We start from the raw sequence: 6,544 nt of genomic DNA, 5'->3' as shown, positions 1-6,544 counted from the left end.
CTATACCTATTTTTTGCTGTATTTTTTTCCAGTTTTCCTTGCAGTTTTTGTGAAATTATTTATTCTTATCCCAAAAGCTGGGATCTTTGGGTTTATCAAACACTAGATTACTGAGGTCATTTACCCCTAGTCTATTTCATTGACCCACCCTTCTTTTTCTTAGCGATTACCAGGTTATTTTGATGATTACTGCTTTACAGTATAATTTAAGATCTGGTACTGCTAGGCCACCATACTTCACATTTTTTTTCATTATTTCCTTTGATATTCTTGACCTTTTCTTCTTCAAGATGAATTTTGTTGTATTTTTTTCTAGTCCTATAAAATGTTTTTTTGTAGTTTTATTGGTATGGTTCTGAATAAATAAATTAATTTAGGTAAGGTTATCATTTTTATTATCTTAGCTTGGCCTACCCATGAGCAATTAATGTTTTTTCCAATTGTTTAGTAATTGTGTTCATATATTTCCTATGTTTGCCTTGGCAAGTAGATTCACAGGTATTTTATATTGTCTAGAGTGATTTTAAATGGAATTTTTCTTTTTAACTCTTGCTGCTGGGCATTTTGGGAAATACAAATACTGATGATTTATGTGGGTTTATTTTGTATCCTGCAATTCTGCTAAAGTTATTCATTATTTCAACTAGTTTTTTAGTTGACTCTCTAGGATTCTTTAAGTATACCATCATGTCATCGGCAAAGAGTGATAGTTTAGTTTCCTCATTGCCTATTTTAACTCCTTCAGTTTCTTTTTTTTCTCTAATTGCTAAAGCTAACATTTCTAGTTCAAAATTAAATAATAAAAGTGATAATGGGCATCCTTGCTTCACTCCTGATCTTATTGGGAAATCTTCTAACTTATCCCCATTGCATATTAATGAATTTCTTCCCTCAGATTCATGGGGTGATTTACTAAATATCCTAGATCATTATGCTAGTCATCTATGATCCTCTGCTCCTCCCAGGCTGACTTTGGACCTAATGTTCTTAAAATCCTCTGTGAAATTTTTGCTCAAATCTTGCAAACATTCACTTCTCCTGAACTATTTTATTGATGTATAGATACTTCTTGATTGATTAACCCAGTGACTCAGTGCTTAGTACTTAAAGGAATGGCATTCAGGAGATGCAGTTTTGGGGGTCAGGAACACCTGAATTTGAATCTTATAGGAGATACTTACAAGTTGCATGAGCAAACTTTTCTCAGTCTTAGTTTCCCCGTATGTAAAATGTGGATTGTAATAGCATCTTTCTGACAGGGTTACTTTAAGGATCAAATGAAATAAGATAGATAAAGCATTTTATAAACATTAGATGCCATATAAATGTCATCATCATTAGTTAGCCAAGAGTCCTAGGAATTCTTGAAAACCTGGAGACAATCAGCATGAAAAGTCCCCTAAAATCAGCTTTTTCTGATAAATTTGGTGGAGGCAGGGGAAGACTGGGAGAGTTCTTGGACTTTAGGACACAATGGCTCCTTTGTAGTGAACATTATCTCATGGGAGGGAGACAGAAACAGGGACACCATGAGGGGAAGAAGCAGGGCAGTCAGATCAAGAAGGTATCAGAGCCAGATGTAGCAGTTCACTTGATTCTGCCCCTGCCAGTAGCAGAAAGTATGCCAAATGGTAGATTCCCATTTTAACTAAATATTCTTGCTAACAAAGTGCTGAGCTCAGTAGAAATATAATATGCTATCACTACACTCAAAGGAAGCTAGGTGGCAAAGTGAAGAGAGTGCTAGGCTTGGAGTCAGGAAGACCAGAGCTAGAAGGCAATCACAGGTACTTACTGGCAATGTGACCTTGGGCAAGTCCTTTAACCATGTTTGTCTCAGTTTCCTCATCTGTAAAATGAGCTGGAGTAGGAAATGGCAAACCACTCTTGTACCTTTGCCAAGAAAACCTCAAATGGGGTCATGAAGAGTCAGATAAGACTGAACAAATAAGGGGCAGAGCAAAGATGGCAAAGATGGTGGTGTAGTAGCAGGGAAATCCTTAAACTGCTCTGAATTTCCCTCTAAACCCATCATTACAAAGCATCTCAAGAGGACAGAAGTCAAAGCAAGACAAGTAAAGGGTCTCTTCCACTGGATACAGCCTGAAAGATAGGCAGTGAGAAGGGATTTCCATGTTATAAGGGGACAAAACTATATAAGGAAAAGCAGAGTCTGACCAGCCCTAACCCACCTACCTTGCCAGAGGCAGAGCCAGGACCAGGGCAATCTCTGCATTCTAGGGGGCTGGCTGGAAAAGCACTACAGATCTAACCCTGGAGGCTCCAGGCACTAATAGTGAGATGTGAGGCTAAATAGCACCCGACTCACTCCCCACAGCTGAGGCAGGAGGGCAGCTGTGAGATAGCAGCAGAAGCAGGGAAGATAGTTTCAGGGAAAGACACTGCAAAATGTGCTACACCACAGATGTACACCTGGAAATCCCAGGCCCTGAGGTTCAGAGCTCCAGAGCACTGGCCTCAAGTGGCAGCAGCAGCAGCAACAACAACAACAGCAGTAGCAATAGCAGAAAAGGTGAAAGATAACTTCAGGGCAAAACACTTCAAGGCCTACTACACCTACAAACACACACACACACACACACACACACACACACACACACACACACACACACACAAACACTGCAGACCTACTCCTGGAAATCCCAGGCTCTGTAAGTGACAAAAACTTCTGACAAAGATCTCATTTCTCAAATTTATAAGGAGCTAAGTCAATTGTACAAAAAATCAAGCCATTCCTCTATTGACAAATGGTCAAGTGACATGAATAGGCAGTTTTCAGATAAAAAAATCAAAGCTATCAATAAGCACATGAAAAAGTATTCTAAATCTCTCATAGAGAAGTGCAAATCAAAACAATGTTGAGCTATCGCCTCATACCTAGTAGATTGGCCAATATGACAGTAAAGGAAAATAATAAATATTGGAGGGATTATGACAAAATTAGGATACTAATGCATTGCTAGTAGAATTGTGAATTAATCCAGCCATTCTGGAAGTCAATATGGAATTATGCCCAAACAGCTTTAAAAGAATGCATATCCTTTGATCCAGCAATACCACTACTAGGCTTGTACCCCAAAGAAATAAAAAGGAAAAATACTTGTGCAAAAATATTCACTTCACTCTTTGTGGTGGCAAAAAATTGGAAAATGAAGGGATACCCTTCAATTGGGGAATGGCTGAACAAATTGTGGTATTTGATGGTGATGAAATACTATTGTGTTGTAAGGATTGATGATCTGGAGGATTTCTATATGAACTGGAAGAACCTCAATGAACTGATGCAGAGTGAAATGAGCAGAACCAGGAGAACATTGTACACAGAAAGTAAAACATTGTGGAAAAATCCAGTGTAATGGACCTTGCTACTAGTAGCAATGCAACAAGCCAGGACACTCCTAAAGGACTTATGGGAAAGAATGCTAACCACATTGAGGGAAAACTATGGGAGTAGAAATACAAAAGCAAAACATATAACATCACTTATCACATGTATATATGGGTATGTGATTTAGGATTTAGGCATTTAAAAAATCACTCTATAGCAAAAATGAACACTATGGAAATAGATGTCAAGTTATAACATTTGTACAACCCAGTGGAATAGTTTGTCAGCTCTGGGATGGGGGAGGGAAGAGGGAAGGGAAAGAAAATGAATCATGGAAACATCGAAAAATATTTTTAAATTAAAATTAAAAAACACTTGGAAAATTACAAAACAGTATGGAGAAAATTAGTTTTAGATCAATATCTCACATCCTATACCAGGGGATATTATAAATAAATTAAGTGAACACAGAATAGTATACCTGTCAGATCTATGAAAAAGGAAAGAATTTAAGACCAAGCAAGAGATAGAGAACACTGCAAAATGTAAAGTGAATACTTTTGATTATATTAAATTTAAAAGTTTTTGTACAAATAAAACCAATGCAATCAAACTTAGAAGAGAATCAATGAACTACGGGAAAAAATTTTATAACAAAAACTTCTAACAAAGGTCTCATTTCTCAAATTTGGAAGGGATTAAGTCAAATGTATAAGAAATCAAGCCATTTCCTAGTTGACAAATGATCAAGGGACACAAATAGACAGTTTTCAGAAAAAGAAATCAAAACTATCAATAAGCACATGAAAGTGTTCTAAATCCCTCCTGATTAAAGAAATGCAAATCGAAACAACTCTGAGGCACCATTCACACCTAGTAGATTGGTCAATATGATAGTAAAGGGAATTAATAAATATTGGAGGGATTGTGGCAAAATTGGGACCCTTATGCATTGCTGGTGGAGTTGCAAATTAATCTAGCCATTCTGGAAAGCAATAGGGAATTATGCCCAAAAGGGAGGATTTCTACATGAACTAGAAGAACCTCCATGAACCCATGCAGAGTAAAATGAGCAGAACCAAAAGAAAATATACACAGAAAGTGAAACAATGTGGAACAATCCAATGTAATGGACTTTACTACTGGTAGCAATGCAGTGATCCAGGACAGTCACGAGGGAGTGATGAGAAAGAATGCTATCCATATCAAGAGAAGGAACTGTGGGAGTAGAAATGCAGAAGAAAAAACATATGGCTTATCATTTGTTTATATGGCTATATGATTTGAGGTTTTGGTTTTAAAAGATTACTCTATTGCAAAAATGAGTAATATGGAAATAGATAACAAGTGATAACATTTGTAGAGCCCAATGAAATTGCTTGCTGGCTCTGGGAGGGAGGTGGGAAGAGGGGAGAGAAAAAAAAGAAGCATGTAAACATGGAAAAATATTTTAAAAAGAAAAAAGACTGAACAAATGACTGAATAACAAAAACACAAAATTATGGACAAAAGTTGGACAAAGTCTCCTAATTATAACTCTTGGTTGTTTAAAATTCTCTGGAGACTATATATTAATTCATAATTATTTATTAGATAGCGAAAGTGGATTGGTGAGAGAAAAGCCACATAATCACATGGCTGGTCTAGTCACCACTCACCCCAAGTCTAATTCAATCCTACTGCTTCCTAGTTGAGAGAGAGTTAACTTCCTTGATCCGTAATTTATAACTCTGGGGATGTCACCCCTTCTGGATCTCCCTGGTTGGACAGACCCCAGTCCAGATCAGAGGCCAGTCTTCTGGATGCCAGGAGTCATGTGGGACAAGAGACAAACATCTTCCAGCAAGTCAGGGAGCCAGAGGGCTTTTACAGATAAGCCTCAGATCTTGTTCCCAACCCAAAAGGTTGGGGGTGAATCTAAAATGGTTTTTCAAAACTTTTCTTTTAGAAAGGAAAGAAGGGTACAATTTATTTTAAATTCACATAGGACAAAATCCCAAGTTCAGTTCCCATGTAGAACAGTTTCTTTCTTTCTTTTTTCTGATCCACACCCAGTTTCCCCCTAAAAGGGAAAAAAGATAATCATTCATACAACTCTATTGGAAAAACAAATAAATATTCATCTTTTGGATAGTGAGAAATTGCAATAATCTTCATGTATGACATCAATGCAAGTAGAAATCATACATTGGAGAGATAAAGAGAAGGCAGTATTGATCGGGGTTCTCCACAGCCACTGTCAACAAAAGAAGAAGCAAAAATAAAGTTCTTCCTACCCACCTTAAGGAAAATGGATCTGAACAGAGATAGAAACATTAGTATGCTTTTTCCCAAATGGGAAAGTGTTTAGGGCAGTAGTGGATTATATTGCATATTGAAGAGATTTCATTAGAGAGCAGCAGTAAAATGGGTTGTCTAATTTGTATGCACTCAACTTATGGCATCTTATGAGACAGAGATCAATTGATTAGAATTTCTTCTTTGTAATGAAGTGCTGTTTTGGTGAAGACTGGACTAGAAAAAGATATCATGCAATCCTCTTCTTTAAAATGCTAAACATCTAAGACTTTCTAAGGCTCTTTAGTAGCATTGCAATGGGGGCCAAGACACTAAGGTTAATAAGAACAACAGCAACAATAACAGATTCATATTAATCATTGGCACTTTAAGGTTTGCAACACACTTTACATAGCTTATCTCATTTGATCTTCACAATAAACCTATGAGATGAATGATAAAAAAAATTCTCCCATTTTAGAGATGAGGAAACCAAGGTTGAGGGCTACACAGCTTCTAAGTATGTGAGGCAGGATTCATATTCTAACATATTCTAACTTCCTAACTTCAAGTCCATAGCTCTACCATTATACTATCATAGCTGCCTCTTGTCTTGGCTCTGCCATTAGCTAGGTGTGTGATATTGTGAATGTCATTTAAACTTTCTATGGCTCAGTTTCCTCTTCTGTAATGGGTTGAGACAAATCAGTGGATTCTATTTGGCCTCAGGCTTAGGTTAGAGCAAAGACCTGGATTTGAGTATTCACAGAAAATTGGTCCTTGGGGAAGCTAGTACAAATAGAAGCTTTATTGTTTTGCAGCACAGAAGGCAGGTCAAAAAAGAAGAAGAAGAAGAAGAAGAAGAAGAAGAAGAAGAAGAAGAAGAAGAAGAAGAAGAAGAAGAAGAAGAAGAAGAAG

The sequence above is a fragment of the Gracilinanus agilis genome, chromosome 1 (genome assembly GCF_016433145.1).
Source record: "Gracilinanus agilis isolate LMUSP501 chromosome 1, AgileGrace, whole genome shotgun sequence".
In the NCBI taxonomy this organism is placed as follows: Eukaryota; Metazoa; Chordata; class Mammalia; order Didelphimorphia; family Didelphidae; genus Gracilinanus; species Gracilinanus agilis.
The sequence above is the reverse complement of the archived record's forward strand: the minus strand, read 5'-3'. Positions refer to the sequence as shown.